The following is a 16,090-nucleotide window of genomic DNA, read 5'->3' as shown; positions in this document are numbered from 1 at the left end:
TGCAATCGTCATATACGTGCATAACTGATGTAAATAACGCATGTGTAACAGGCTCTATAGTCTCCCCGCTTGCGCACAGCTTCGGTACAGGTAGGGAGCCGGTATTGCTGTTCAGGACGTGCTGACATGCGCATGCGTGAGTTGCCGTTTACCTATTGAGCGATATGTCCTTACTCGCGAGTGTACTTAAAGTGAGTGTCCTTAAAGCGGGGTATGCCTGTACAGTATTAAGATCCTGGTAAACCACTGCTAAGCTCGTTTTATTCCTATTGATTCTGTGCTTGGTATATGAGCGAACAAGAAAGAAAAGAAAAACAGCCTGCATGAAGTAAATGTATATATAATTGATATATAATTAATATGTATGCACTCACCCGCTTATATGATTCATAGCATGCTTTTAAAAAGTTGTGCCCAGATTTGAATGGCAAGATGATTTAGAATGTAAAGCAGCAGCATGTGCGCAGGGTTCCGTGCCAAAAGTGAACATATTGCAGCAATACTGAGCATTGCTATGCAGTTGTGACCCCACAGTCCTTGTCTGTTGAAATAATAGAATATTAAAAAGGGCTGAAAGAATTCCAGATCCCCTGGCACACACATTCAATGCACCCTCCCTGTGTTTTTAAAGAGGCAGTCCAAGCGGCACTAAAATATGTATATATTTTTTGTTTTAATATATGCAGTCTTTGATTACCTTTATTGAAAAGTAATTACCTATGCTGCCGATCGATTTGTTCTCCTGTGATTGATTAGCGAAGATTCTGCTTTCCAGGGTTCACTTAATGGTCGCATTTCAATCCTTCGGTCAGTGTAACTAAGCAGCTACAATGTATTCTGATATTACTAAGGTACCATTGCCTATTGTTACAGTTTGCAGCTCAAACTGCTGGGAGCATTTGCAGCAAATTATCATAAGCAGCAAAGTGTTTGCAAATAGCTTGCACTGCTGGGGAGGTGTACTAAAGCCTGCTACAGATATCAAAGGATGCTCCATAAATTATAAACGAATAAAAAATGGAAATAAGAGTTGAATTAAAGTAAATAAATGCAGTAAATATTATCTAATAATACAGAATGGATTTATTTAAAAAAGAAGACATGTAGGACAGTGCTTGGATTGCTCCTTTTTGAAGGGAGCTATTCCTTTTTGGGCGAAAGGCCATTTTTGTGATTTACTCTTTCTGTATTTACAGTTAGGCAATTTTATGCAATGGATCTCCAATGAAAAATACTATCCTACATGTTATTTTAGTGTATCCAAAATACGATGCAATGCAGCATCTTCTGTGATACGTCTGAGAGAACAATCTGTGTTCCTCCTTACAACAGCAGTAACATAAATAACCTGAAGGAACTGGGGATTTTGTGGTCCGGGCAGCATACAGTATACAGTATATGTGGTTGTGGTCCGGGCAGCATACAGTATACAGTATATGTGGTTGTGGTCCGGGCAGCATACAGTGTACAGTATATGTGGTTGTGTTCCGGGCAGCATACAGTATATGTGGTTGTGGTTTGGGCAGCATACAGTATATGTGGTTGTGGTCCTTGGCAGCATACAGTATATGTGGGTGGTTCGGGCAGCATACAGTATATGTGGTTGTGGTCTGGGCAGCATACAGTATACAGTATATGTGGTTGTGGTCCGGGCAGCATACAGTATATGTGGGTGGTCCGGGCAGCATACAGTATATGTGGGTGGTCCGGGCAGCATACAGTATATGTGGTTGTGGTCCGGGCAGCATACAGTATATGTGGGTGATCCGGGCAGCATACAGTATACAGTATATGTGGGTGGTTCGGGCAGCATACAGTATACAGTATATGTGGGTGGTCCGGGCAGCATACAGCATACAGTATATGTGGTTGTGGTTCGGGCAGCATACAGTATATGTGGTTGTGGTTCGGGCAGCATACAGCATACAGTATATGTGGGTGGTTCGGGCAGCATACAGTATACAGTATATGTGGGTGGTTCGGGCAGCATACAGTATACAGTATATGTGGGTGGTTCGGGCAGCATACAGTATATGTGGTTGTGGTTCGGGCAGCATACAGCATACAGTATATGTGGGTGGTTCGGGCAGCATACAGTATATGTGGTTGTGGTCCGGGCAGCATACAGTATATGTGGTTGTGGTCCGGACAGCATACAGTATATGTGGTTGTGGTCCGGGCAGCATACAGTATATGTGGTTGTGGTCTGGGCAGCATACAGTATATGTGGTTGTGGTCTGGGCAGCATACAGTATATGTGGTTGTGGTCCGGGCAGCATACAGTATATGTGGTTGTGGTCCGGACAGCATACAGTATATGTGGTTGTGGTCCGGGCAGCATACAGTATATGTGGTTGTGGTCCGGGCAGCATACAGTATATGTGGTTGTGGTCTGGGCAGCATACAGTATATGTGGTTGTGGTCTGGGCAGCATACAGTATATGTGGTTGTGGTCCGGGCAGCATACAGTATATGTGGTTGTGGTCTGGGCAGCATACAGTATATGTGGTTGTGGTCTGGGCAGCATACAGTATATGTGGTTGTGGTTCGGGCAGCATACAGCATACAGTATATGTGGTTGTGGTCCGGGCAGCATACAGTATATGTGGTTGTGGTCCGGGCAGCATACAGTATATGTGGTTGTGGTCCGGGCAGCATACAGCATACAGTATGTGGTTGTGGTCCGGGCAGCATACAGTATATGTGGCTCCTTTTTCCGCTCTGTGACAGTTTTAAGAGTATAAACTGTTTTACTTGATGTTCATGGTCAAAGAGCAATATGTACTCCATGAAGAGTAACATTTCAGTGAACAAAATGCAGTGTAGGGAGCGAATAGAGAGAAAGAAATTAAAATATCAATATTCTTGATGGCTACCACAGTTGAAAATCACTTTTTTGGTTAGTTAACATTTTTTTTCTGTAAAGACAGAACATACATTATACAAACTAAATAGGACACATTTGATATGCCAATATCATCGTTTTGTAGTTTATTTGAATTATAATATGGCTATGTAGTGACAAATGACATTGAATTCAGTCCTTTACACATACCAGAAAATTCCACTTCATCTACTATTTTATATTAGCCGATATGCTTTTGCCGGCGTTTTCATTTCTAAGCTGATGTGGCAGTTTATTAATTGCATTTTGTGACATGATCGCATACAGATCATTAACTCTTACCTTACCCAGGGAAATTGATGTATAAATATTCAAATTGTGCAGTAGCCATTCGTATACAGTATGGGATGTTTTGTTCTATGCGGTTATTTTGTGTACGTTTATCCATATACAGCTCTTACCTTAGCCATTGGTAACACTTGCATTATACAGTAACATAACACGCTGCTCAAGGTATTACAGATTTTCCATAGGATACTGTAATAATATTGTATCACATTTTAGGAGTGGCTGATGACACAGGTGCTAATATTAATAATAACAATAATAATAATATTATTATTATTATGTTTTTTTATGGAGTTTTTATATGAGAAAAGCTTGACATTATTACTAGTGTTGTACCGGGTCCTATATTTTCAGAAAAGCGGGTAACGGGTACCCGGGCAAAATGAATAATTTTACCCAGCCGGGTACCTGGTTGCCCGGATGGAACTTACCTGCATGGCGAGGAAGACTGCTTCGGAGGGTGAGGAGGACCGCGGCGACATCATGGGAGCAGCAGCAGACGTCCTGGTGGCGGTGGCAGCAGCAGAAGTCCGTGTTCAACGGCGGGAGCAGCAGGAATACAGCACACAGCTGATGCTGTGGGAGCCGGGGAACCATGTGACTGGAGCAGGAGCGTTCCTATTGGACAGCTGGGGAGGAGCCGGCTGTCCAATAGGAATGCAACTGCTCCGGTCACATGGTTCCCCGGCTCCCACCGGCATCAGCTGTGTGCTGTATTCCTGCTGCTGCCACCGCCGCCAGAACATCTGCTGCTGCTCCCAGATGTTGCCGCGGTCCTCCTCACCCTCCGTAGCGGTCCTCCTCACCCTCCGTAGCGGTCCTCCTCACCCTCCGTAGCGGTCCTCCTCACCCTCCGTAGCGGTCCTCCTCACCCTCCGTAGCGGTCCTCCTCACCCTCCGTAGCGGTCCTCCTTACCCTCCGTAGCGGTCCTCCTCACCCTCCGTAGCGGTCCTCCTCACCTTGCGTCGCCGGCTGCAGGTAAGTGTTGAAGTATTTTCAACTACTCTGAAATTACACGGCGCCGGTTCTGACCCGGTGCTGGTCCCAGCCCCCTGCTGCCGGGTCCGGGTAATAAGGGTTCTGAACCTATGGGTATCAGGTTTCCACACATATAGTATGTGTGTTGGACAGCAGGGGAATCTTTCCCTAGTGTACATTATTAATGTGTTTGTTTAGGCATTAAATCCAATCCTTGAAGAGAAGTGGGATTATTTTGCTGATCTTGTTCTTTGACATTGTCTTCAAGAACACAAAGTGTGTGACAGCATTCCTCAGCAGGAGATTCGCTTGCTCTCGGTTATCCAGAGGAGTAGGGATGTGCCAATTTTTTGCCAAAATTTGAGAACCATATGAAATTTCTGTTTTTTTTTGGCTTTGCAACTTTTTAATAGTTTGCAAGCAGTTCTCATCGGAAAAGTCTCCACAGCCTGAAATATGGGTTTAGGATTTAAATGAATTTATTTACATAATTTAATTAGATTATCCCCCAAATATCTCAGGTGTATTCACTGGTCTCCTCTGTCTTTGGGGCTTATTGTATAGCAACCATTTGTGTCTGAAATTCCCCATTGACATCAACTGGTGACTTTGACTGATATAGAATAAGCCCCTTTGTTTGGTATAGATGAGTGTTTTGAGAGGTGTGTAAGTAAATGGGTACTCTACTAAATAGGACTCACTCTCAATCACACTTAGTCACTCACTCACTCACTCACTCACACACTTTCTCCCCTCTCCTCCTCTCTCACTCTCACACTTACTCTCTCACTCCCCTCTCCTCCTCTCCTCTGCTCTCTCTCACTCTCTAACTCTCTCTTCTCCTCTCCACTATCCTCTCCTCTATCTTCTCCTGTCTTCTCTCTTCTCTCTCTCATGCTCTCTCTCCAACAAAACTCATATTTCAGGGTAGAATCTTCTCTGTTGAAATTCAACAAGATCGATCAAATTTCCAAATCGAAGACTGAGCCACCTGCGCTGAAGCAGGGATATCCTGAAAACCTGATCTGTTGGTGGCCCTTGAGGACTGGAGTTGGCTACTCCTGATATATGTCAAAAAATCTCCCCTGAAACTTCAATTGAAAAATGAATTCCATACTCAAAATATTCTCTAGGTGCTTTTCGGTTTGTAGCTCTTTTTCTGTTTGATGCATTGAATTCTCTTTGGATTTTCTCTATTTGCTGGGCAGACACGCATTAACCTTTTTTTGGCTGGATATAAGTGCTAAGGGGCTTTGGGGGAGCTCAAGTTATGCACCATGTCTAAAGAAAAAAAATAATATTGTTTGCTTGTGAAAATCCTCTATCTAAAACATATATTCTTAAGCCAAATTGAGAATGAACCTCCTTCCAAGCATGCGATCAGCGGGCAGTTCATTTTGGTCGGTAAATTAATGCCCCAATGTGGTGCCAAGCCAGATGGCACTTGACATTCCATTCAAATGCCTTATGGATTAGCACTGCTGAATAAATATGGCCCTCTGTGTGTTCATTTGCCTTTATCACTACCCTTAATCTACAGCAGCGGTGCACAAACTGGGGGGGGTGCGCCCCCCAGGGGGGGTCGCGAGATTGTCTGCAGGGGGAGCAGGGTTTACAGGGGCCCCGCGCGCTTCCCGAAGGAACTTAAATGAAGTGCCGGGGAAGCGCTGAAGGCCTCTGTAAACTGCACTTACCTTGATTCCGGTGGCTTTTAGAGACGCGTTGCCACAAGGTCATGTGACGTCACATCGCCATGGCAATTTGACATCATGAAGCTGGAGCCGAGGTAAGAGGGAGGTGGGGGCGCGGAGAGAGGGGAACAGCCGGCAGTGGGCACAGGGAAAAAAGATAGTACTCCCCTGATCTACAGAATAGTTCAATCAATGAATTACGTGTTACATTGGGGGGAAGCAGTCTTTTCGTTGTCTTGTACAGCAACCACTTTCATCTTCACAACAATTCTGAACTAAAGAGGCAATCCAAGCGGGCGTTTCTTGGGGGGGGGATTTTTTTTTTATACATTGGATTGAAGCATGGGGTCTCTGGAGCTGACTCCCTCCATAAATTTCAGCTCCGGGAACCACTTGCTTCCAGAGATACAGATCTCTGTAGGGGGTGCCGGTAGCCGTTCTGCTCGGCTAGCAGGGTTCACATAATGGCCGCTTTTCAAAGCTCCTGCGCCCTGTGGGGCCAATAGGAAACCGTGACGTCAACCAGTGCGGCTTCTTATTGGCCCACGTGACACGGGAGCTTTAAACCTGCAGAACATACCGGCACCCCCTCCGGAGGTCAGTATCTCTGGGAGAAGGGGATCCTTGGAGTTCAGCTCCGGAGACCTTCTGCTTCAATCACCCACTTGTATTGCTGCTTTAATATTCAAACTAAGGAATCCCAATGGATGAAACAACTATCTTTACGTGAGCTTGCAGGTTCTGTGCTTCCATAGCCCAGACTTTGCCTTAGAAGCTGTGTAGTGCAGCTAATAAAAAGGCTCTAAGGAAACACGAAAAGGGATAGGAAGTTATAAAATATAATATTCAGTGGGCTCGTGGCATGTTATTGTCCAGCATACTCGTGCTGCAATGTAAGCACTTAATGGTATGTGACAAACGCGTACATCCACCAGTCTCTGGTAACTCAGGGCTCATAACGGGTGTTACCAAACACAGTGCGGTTCCTGAGGTGAACATGTATCTTCAAAGCGAAATATATGCAAGAACAATGGCTGTTCTACATCTCATTAGCATAGGCTTAAAGCTGCAGTTCAAGCAATATCCTTCACATGTGTGTTTTTTAATAAATCAGTTATATACTATGAGAAAATACTTGTAGCTTTTTTTTTTTAAACAACAATTTTTAAAGACATTTTTAATGTATTCTAATGTAACAATCATTTTTGTTTCTATTGCAACCATTTACAAAGTCACATCCCCTTCCTCTTCTGAGACTTTGGCACACCCTTTTTGCCCTCTCTCTATCAGTGCACCAATTGTATCTAGTGCCTGCCTGGTCACATGATCTTCCACAGAGAACTTTACATCTTGGGTAGTCTTCTGAAGCACTGACAGTGATTTAGTGAGCCTCCGAGACGAATCTTTGCCGATCGATCACAGGAGAATGGATCAATCAGCTACTTAGCTAATTACTTGTAAGTGTGCAGATTGTACTGATGCACATATTGAATGTAAAAAAATGAATACATTTTAAAACTTTAACTGTAGCTTTAATGTCACGTTATTGTAGCATAATGTTGCGTTATCTGCCAATACCATGTCGTGAAGTACAGTACGTCTTAAGCCGCTATTATAGTGGCCACGGTGGCACGCGCTGCCAAAACAATTACCTGCATTCCGTGAAGGGGCACATAGTGCTCGCAACCGTGACCGTGCGGAGGTGCGACAGAGAGGCAGAATCTTGGAGAGACAAATTCATTTGTCTCTCCATGCGGTGGCCGCGTGACGTGTCACGTGAAGTGGTTCAGCCTATAAGGGTGAACTGCTCGCGTGATGTCACGGGCCATACCTCTGCCACACCCTCTGTCGCCTGCCGCCTGCACACAGTGCAGGTTTCGGGAGAGTGACATCACGCGCCCGCGCCCTGCAGCGGCCACTATAATCCCAGCCTAAAGGTTTCTCCGGTCAAGACCTTGAATACATCTTTAACTCAAGTTGAGAAAGAGGAATTGAGGGAAATAATGCTATGTTAGTTCAATCTAACAATGGTGTTACTGTACATCCATACAGACCATGTTAATATCAAGTTTAGGTGTAACCTAATGCAGCCCCGAGGTAAATTTGAGCTGCCTGGCCCCTCTCCGCGAGTGCCGTGCGGTAGCGGGTGCCGCCGGAGGCTGTGATGGACCCGCCGGCACTTCGCGAGGGTGGGGGCCAGTGCAGGGAGCGGCGCAGGCCGGTTGCCGGGGACGCGATCGCGTTGCCACCGGCTCGGCGGCTGGAGGAGAGTGCGCCGCCATTGCGCGTTAGCTCGCGCATGCGCAGTAGGTACAAAGTGCAGGGAAGGCCCCAGAGAGATCGCGCGAGGGCAGGACAGGGAATAGAGAGGTTGAGGCGGCCATTAGGGGTTCGCGCATGCGCGAGGGAAGCGCGCACGCGGCCCCAATGCATTAGGCAGCCCCTGGGAACTACAATTCCCAGGAGGCTTAGGGAGGCAGAGGTCAGGTGCTCCCTAGTGGCCAATAGGGCTGAAGAAAGCTCAGCCCGGGAAAAGAGATACATTTCCCGGGCTTTGCAACAGTCAGTCAGGAAGAAGCAGAGGAAGGAGTAGGAAGGGTGCAGGGAGCTCGTGGCTCCTGCATCAGGTAAGGGTCCTCCCTAGATTCCCAGGCAGGCCCCAATTCCCGGGTAAAGGGCAGGGGGTAACTGAAGAGGGACGCCTTAGCTAGGGAGGTGACCCTTGAGTGTGGAAGGTGCTGGTTTGGCAGTGTCGCAGCGGAGAGTGCTGTGGGCACTGTCAAAGAGGCACGCTGTGCTAGCAGTGTGTTTGCTGCGGGGTCCAGGGGCTGTGTGTGATCGCAGCTGCCTGTGAGTAGTGTCGCTGTATGTGCTGGGCGCAGTGCGTGCAGTGTGTGTGAAGTGTGGATCCCTGCAGGCTGACAGTGTGTGCGGTGTGTCAGCTGCAAGTGAGTTGGGAATAGCTAGTAGCAGTTACAGTTAGGACTGGGTAGCTGGGGGAAGGGGGGGCAGGTTATGTCCACAGGCCCTAGGAGTTTCCCTCAAGCCATCCCAGGTTGCGGTTCTTCAGGGACAGGCCCTAGGTTAGGGTTGCTGTCGCTCTAGCAGTGGTTAGTGATAGGGATATCGGCGGTTGCTGTTCCCACGCGGTTGGTGTTGCCGTGGTCCGGTTGCAGTTCCCGTTGAGCAGTGGGACCCTCGTTGGGGTCCACCGGCAGAGTACCTGGAAAGGATCAGACGGACGTCTGACCCTTTGAGAAGAAAGTTGCGGTCCCGAGCATCGGAGTGCTCGGAAGGTATCTTCCATATTCTAAGTGCACCAACTGGGCCCTAGCTTAAATAGTGACTGCGCAGTCACCCACGACCTCCGTAGGAGTTACGAGACATTAGGTGTGGGGTGATCACAGTACACTTGGTTGGGGAACACCAGACATTGGGTTGAGGTGATGCGGGTAGAGCATCAGGTTATGTTATGTGATGTTATGTAATGAGTTATATGTGTGTGTTAAGTAAAGTGTTAGTTATTGTTTTATCATATACGAGTGTCATTGTATTTCTTACTCAGGGCTATCTTTCCTAACGGGGGATCCTGGGTAAGTGGAGGCGCTGCACCAAGTAAGGGTAAGGGTTTTCCCCAGGCTCCCAGCTAGCGGAGGCTCAGATCTCCTGGAGCCACACAGGTGTGATACGGTACCAGTAGTTCTTTTGTGTAGGAGGGTTCACAAAAAGGGCTACACTAACGTAACGTCAAGTCCCTGTATTAACCATAACAGACTTTTGTAGATATGCAATGTTATGATAACACTTAATTTCAGTAACGGCCAGGGGTGTAATCAGAATCTCTGATGGAAGGGTGTAGTGTTTATCTGACCTCCCCATCGACGTAGCGTTGTCATGTGACTCAGTGTCATCATGATGTCACTGTGTCACATGGTGGCGCGCTGCCATGGCAATGCGTTACCATGTGACGTCACGTCACCATGATGAGACAACATCATATGACACCGATGAGGAGAGCTGCTCAGTTACATAAGCCCCGCTCTCTCTGAGTCAACCCGTTCATTGCTGTGGGGAAGTGTGCAGGATTTCTGTAACCACAATACCAATTCTTGGGGGGGTGAAAGTGCACCATTGCACCCACTCTGGTTACGCTACTGGTTACGAACATTCTAGTTAACACATGCTCTAAACTAGGGGTGCGCAAACTTTTCGGTTTGCGCCCCCCCTGTCAGCTCTCCCCCTGCTCGCGACCCCCTTCCCGGCTCGGAGCTTCGGGGCATCATATGACGTAATGACGTCACGTGACATTGCATTGGCATGGCAACGCGTTGCCATTTGACCGAGCATTGACATGGTGACGCGTCGCCGAAAAGGCAGCACAGACCAGGTAAGAGAGATTCACAGAGGCCTCGCGCCCGGCATTTAGTTTAAATGCCTTGGGGAAGAGCGTGGGGCCTCTGTAACCACCGCGCCCCTCCTAGAAAATCTTGCGCCCCCACTTTGCGCACCCCTGCCATAAACGGGTGAAAACATGACTTAACATTGTTATTGTACTTTAAAGACACAGCGTTAATGTTAACATGATGTTAAATTAGGTTTAAAGCAGCAATCCAAGCTGACGTTTTTAATTTTTAATATGTGCATCAATACAATCCATACAATGATAAGTAATTAGCTATGTTGGCAATCAATCCATTCTCCTGTGATCAATCAGCGAAGATTTGGCTTGGGGATTCACTAAATGGCTGTGAGTGCAGCAGAAGAGGACCAAAGATGCAAAGTTATGTGGGGAAGATCATGTGACCAGGCAGTCACTAGATACAGTTGGTGCACTGCTAGAGAGAGGGCAGGGCTCAAAAAGGGGTGTGCCAGAGCCTGTTTCAGAAGAGGAAGGGGATGTGACTTTGTAAATGGTTGCTATAGAAACCAAAAATTCTTGTTACATTATAATACATTAAAAATGTCATCTAGAGTTGTTGTTTTTTAATGCTACAAGTATTTTCTCATAGTACAGAACTGATTTATTTTAACAAAAAAAAAAAACACATGTAGGATATTGCGTGGTCTGCAACTTTAAATCTCGTTAAGTGACTTAGTAGAGCTTTGTGAATCTGGGCCAGAGTGGTAAACCAAGCTTTTGGGAGCTCTTAGTCATGTAAATTCATTTATTTTTTTCCCCTATCTTTATGCACAATATGGGTATCTATTAGAATATATATACTGTATGTATATATATATATATATATATATATATATATATATATATATATATATATATATATAGCACTAGGGATCCTTGGTTGAGTGAGTTTTGCTGTCCCAAGGCAAAAGAGTTTGGTAAACGTGTTAAGAATATTCCAAATGACATTTGCGCAGGGCAAGTCTGTGCAGACCTGCCAGGATAATTCCTTATAATATCACTATATTGTTTGAGAATGAAACTGTCTTTATGGGCCTAGGTAAGCTTTATATTAGCAATGTGAATGATTACATGATTGCATTAGAACTCATTATAGCATTGGCATTGGGGATATTTTTGTATAGATGGTTGTCCGTGCATACAGTATAATTGAATATGAGATAGCCACAGTGTTTTCCTTCATAGTTACAACTGTTTCTTGGTAGTTGACAGTTCTGTTCTTGTTGAGCAACAATAAAGATAAGGAAAAATAGTTACGTGTGTATATATTTAGGAAAAAGTGTACTTGCTTATTGTGTACTAAGGAGGAAATGCATGCATGTCCTTGCTGTGTTATCTTTGTCACAGTCTTTTCTACCCCATACCTTCTGTTGTGGTCATAGAAAAAACAAATCAATCCAATAGATCTCAGTATTTCTGTCTCTGAGACTTAAATCTGGGGCCGCGCAGAACCCGCACTGTGCATAGCTGAAGCATCTGTGGTACTTAAGCAAATGCACGAATGAATGCGTTCATTAGAAGATGGAGAGGCCTATCATTACGTTCTGTTGGTTTAAGGATGAGCGATATATTTAGAACACAATGGGTGTGGATGAATGCAAAAAGTCAATAGACACAATCAATATACACACTGACATATACACTGTAAGATGTACTTTCACGAAGAGAAATAAAACCACATTTCTTTAGAGTTTATATTTTCTTTGCTTTTCCCTCTTTGAAGGTTGGCAATCTCGTGCCATGGGTATTGTTAACTGTTATATTGCCAAGCTCCTTGCATACACACGGAAGAGAGATAAATATAGGACAGGCCAGTATTTTCCAACAGGTTCCTAGGAACCTTTGGGTTCTCTGGGAATCCTTAAAGGGCTCCCTGCATTTTTCAGGTCATTTGAAAATTGTACAAAATACAGTGCAGAAGAATTTACAATGCATCTGATCTCAGACGCGCTTTTAGAGAGGGTTGGGGTTCCTTACAATGCATCTGATCTCAGGCGCGCTATTAGAGAGGGTTGGGGTTCCTTACAATGCATCTGATCTTAGACGCGCTATTAGAGAGGGTTGGGGTTCCTCAGAATTTCACAATATAATTATAGCATTCCTTAACCAAAAAAAGGTTAGAAAACACTGGGACTGGCAAACACCAATTAAATATTAGATCATCATATACAAAACAGAACAAGGTGTGTATAAACATACTGTAGTTACAAAGTTGCATGAATTCATGTGTATTATGGGGTGTTTTTCTTTAAAAGACTTATTTGTGTATATTAATGTCTAAGTGATTATTTACCATGCTTGGCATTTATTGTTTTCTGATATTCTTTAAGGTAAGGGTTCTCAACTCCAGTCCTCAACACCCCTCAACAGGCCAGGTTTTCAGGATATCCATGCTTCAGGACAGGTGGCTCAATCAGTGACGCAGTTCCCTGCTTTAGGGAACATTTAAATTTCCCTCATTTGTATGTATATTAAGCATGCAGCATTTATTTAGCTGCCTTAAAGTAAAAGCTAAGATAGCGGGTATGTGACTGTGCATGCACATCTGTATCTGGTGGATATTATGTTTAACACAAGGAAACTTGGAAAGAGTGTATTGGTTGGGTATCTCACTGCTGGAAGCAGCCAAATCGAGAAACCACTATTGAAAATCTGGACTATGGGGCGACAAGCGCAAGACAAAATACTACTGAAAACCAGGGTTGCCACCTCCTACTGAAGGCCAACTCGGAGACAACATTTTAAAATTTCGTGCTTACTTTTGGCGGCGGTGTCTCCCTGGCATTCTCTGGCATCGTTCCAACATATTCCCGGCATCTCCCACTTCAACCCATCAATATGGCCGCACAGCGACACATGACAACGGGACGCCTTATGGCGCCAAGACGTCACGTGATGCCATGTTGTCATGGCAATGCGGCGCCGTGTGGCGTTGCGACGTCCCGTAGCATCCCATTGTCATGGCAATGGGTGTCACGTGATGCTGTGACGTCACGTAGCGTTCCCATTGGCATGGCAACGCGGCACCATTTGACGCCGCACGGCCACATTGACAGGAGTTACTGTTACTGAAGATGCCGGGAGGACACCAGAAGACGCCATCGCCGAACGCCACCACCCAGATGTTTGCTAGGTAGACCCGGAGATACGTGGTCAAAACCCATAGTCTCCGGGTCAAACCCCAGAGTGGTGGCAACCCTGCTGAAGACATGAAAAGGAGGAGAATGACATTGAGGACTGCGTATATGTGCAGAGGAGAAGGAGAAAGCTGCATTGTATGCAGATGCTAACAGTCTGTTTATCAAAATTTCCCAGTGGCAAAACTGGGAAAATACAGGTGAAAAATAATCATTTCCTTTCTTTGATAAATGTGGTGTGGGGTTTTGTATACATTTTTCTTCAGTTTATTACTTGGGAGACGTTGATGAATAAACCCCTAAGATTCATTATTTTCCGCATAGTCATTTTCATTGTAGGGGAGGAAGACGGCGTTAATAGATGTATATATTAGACAGCAAATGAGCACATTGATAAACCTGGTTACAAGGCCCATTAGAAAGCATATGAGGAGTGACATGATGCTAGAGGCTGTTGTATTGATTGAGAATGAAGGAAATTGAAAAGGCTATAAAACAGATGTACCAAGAGCAATACTATAACAGTAGTATGGTGGTGTATCGCTGCTCTATAGGAAGGAGGGTAGTATGGTGTTCCTGTTAGATTACACTTATCTATTCCTGCATCCTCTGCACCCCAAGAGGAGAAGCATGACCCATGCAACCTCAACTTCTGCCATTCCGTTCCTCACCCATTCAAATAGACACGAACACCTCCGTTGGGTACAAATGGCCACAGCCTTTTATTAATGAAATAATAATTCCTGGATCTGGTCAGAAAGTAGCCACACCAGCTGAACCATGTCCCATACCCACTGTCGCTACATGACCCAGTGGGCACTCATGGTTCGCAATACCTGGGGTCTGAATTCTGAGCACACCCTTAAGCCCCACTGCACTTGGCCCTGACGTAAGGGTGCCTGTTGTTGGCCCCCTCACACACATCCCCACCTCCTAGAGTCCCAAGCTTCTCCCGCATCTGCAAGCTCCCCTCACAGCACAAGCGTCTTCCACATTTCCAAGCTCCTCCTATAACCCCAAGCTGCTCCCTCATCCCCAAGTTCCTTTCTTAGACCCAATCTCCTCCCATGGCCTCAAGCTCCTCCCCCCAGTGCCATGCTCCTCTCTTGGCCCCAAGCTGCTCTCTCAGCCACAAGTGCCTCCCACACCCTCAAGCACTCCCGCATCCCCCAGCGCCTCCCGCACCCCCAAGCGCCTCACATCCCCGAGCTTCTCGCACAGCTCCAAGCTCTTTCCACAGTCCCAAGCGCCTCTCTGTCCCAAGCTCCTTCCGTGGCCCCAAGCACCTCTCGCAGTCCCAAGCTCCTCCCGCATCCCCCAATCTTGTCTCACAGCCCCAAGCGCTTCACAGCCCGCTCTCTTCCTCCTCCTGCAGCTCTGGGGGAGCGGACAACATCACAGACACCAAAATATTATAAAAGATTGGCGTTTTTTGGCTTTTGCTTTTTTTTTCCTACTTCATTTTTCTCCCTCACTCTAGAGTAGCAAAGAAATGACTTTCTACAGCTTCATTTTTCATTTTGTTTGAGTCCCAGCTGTTTCTTTAATTAAATCTGGACCCCAGGGGTTGTGGGACAATTGACAGATACAAGAGTCTTGATGTGACACAGAGGTATAGCTGAGGTGATGTAACGAGGAGGATGGATGGAAGAGGAAGTTTATACAGGAACAGCAATAAAAAGGCAGACATCAGAGCTGACAGCTGCAGGAGGTCTTCTTGCAGTTATAAAAAAAGAACAAGGAAAATAATTAATGAAATAATACTGCTGAGATGCTGAGACAGTAATGAGCATAGAGTAAACTGTCTCCACCTCAACTAAATGTTAACATCTATTCCTAAAAGTGTGATCATTTAATAAACCCGTTTTTTACCTAATATGACAATGGAAGCTCTTCGCACACTAAAAATTAAGAATAGAAACAAAACTTCAAAGAGATCAGCAAAGGTTTATTGTTCATTAAGGAACTGTATCTTAAACACAATAAACAACCCTGTTGCATGTATAATCCAAATGGGGTTTCAGAAAGAAGCTTATTATAGGCCAGAATGCTATTTATTTTTTGAAGTAGAAAATCAGAGCAGTACCGTTCTAATTCCAGCTCCGGGGACCCACCAGTTCCAAACATACTTACAGTTTTCGGTGCTGGCGCATATCCTGGTTATTTAAAGATGGCGCATGGTTTGGCATGCAAATTTTATTTGGGATGTCACCGGCACTGTGTCCTCTCAAACTGTATGTACAATATGCTAGAAGCCAGATGGTCTTGGAGCTGAAAATAGAGGGTTTAGGAACACCCTCGTTCCCTAAATAATGTGTTACTCTTAGTTATAGACTTCAACTATTACAAGGGACAAGAGACAATCTTTAATCTTGAAAATATCTCTGTGTGAAGTGGATGTCAGGATCTGGATAATTTGAAGTGAAGATTGTTTTCTTTTATTAATACTCTGCACCAGTTGGATGTTGTTCTATATATTGAGTTGGATTGACTTGGAGTGGTGGATCTTTCCTTATTCCTGTTCTGCAAAAAGACTTGTGGGACCTGGTTTGCCATATAGAGGCCAGTGATTTTAAATATGGGTTTCTAAGAACCTTTGGGTTCCCCAGGGCATCTCAAAAAGTTCCCTGCAATTTTTAGGTCATTTGAAAATTGTTTTAAATATAAAAC

The 16,090-nt window shown here is 45.2% G+C and overlaps 1 protein-coding gene across 1 annotated transcript in view; it reads left to right on the top strand.

Moving 5' to 3' along the window:
• Positions 1 to 16,090, top strand: part of ZMAT4 (zinc finger matrin-type 4) — a 207,368-nt gene that overhangs the window by 72,958 nt on the left and 118,320 nt on the right. The window lies entirely within an intron of this gene.

Source organism: Ascaphus truei, chromosome 8 (genome assembly GCF_040206685.1).
Source record: "Ascaphus truei isolate aAscTru1 chromosome 8, aAscTru1.hap1, whole genome shotgun sequence".
Lineage (NCBI taxonomy): Eukaryota > Metazoa > Chordata > Amphibia > Anura > Ascaphidae > Ascaphus > Ascaphus truei.
This window is presented reverse-complemented; position numbering and strand designations above follow the sequence as displayed.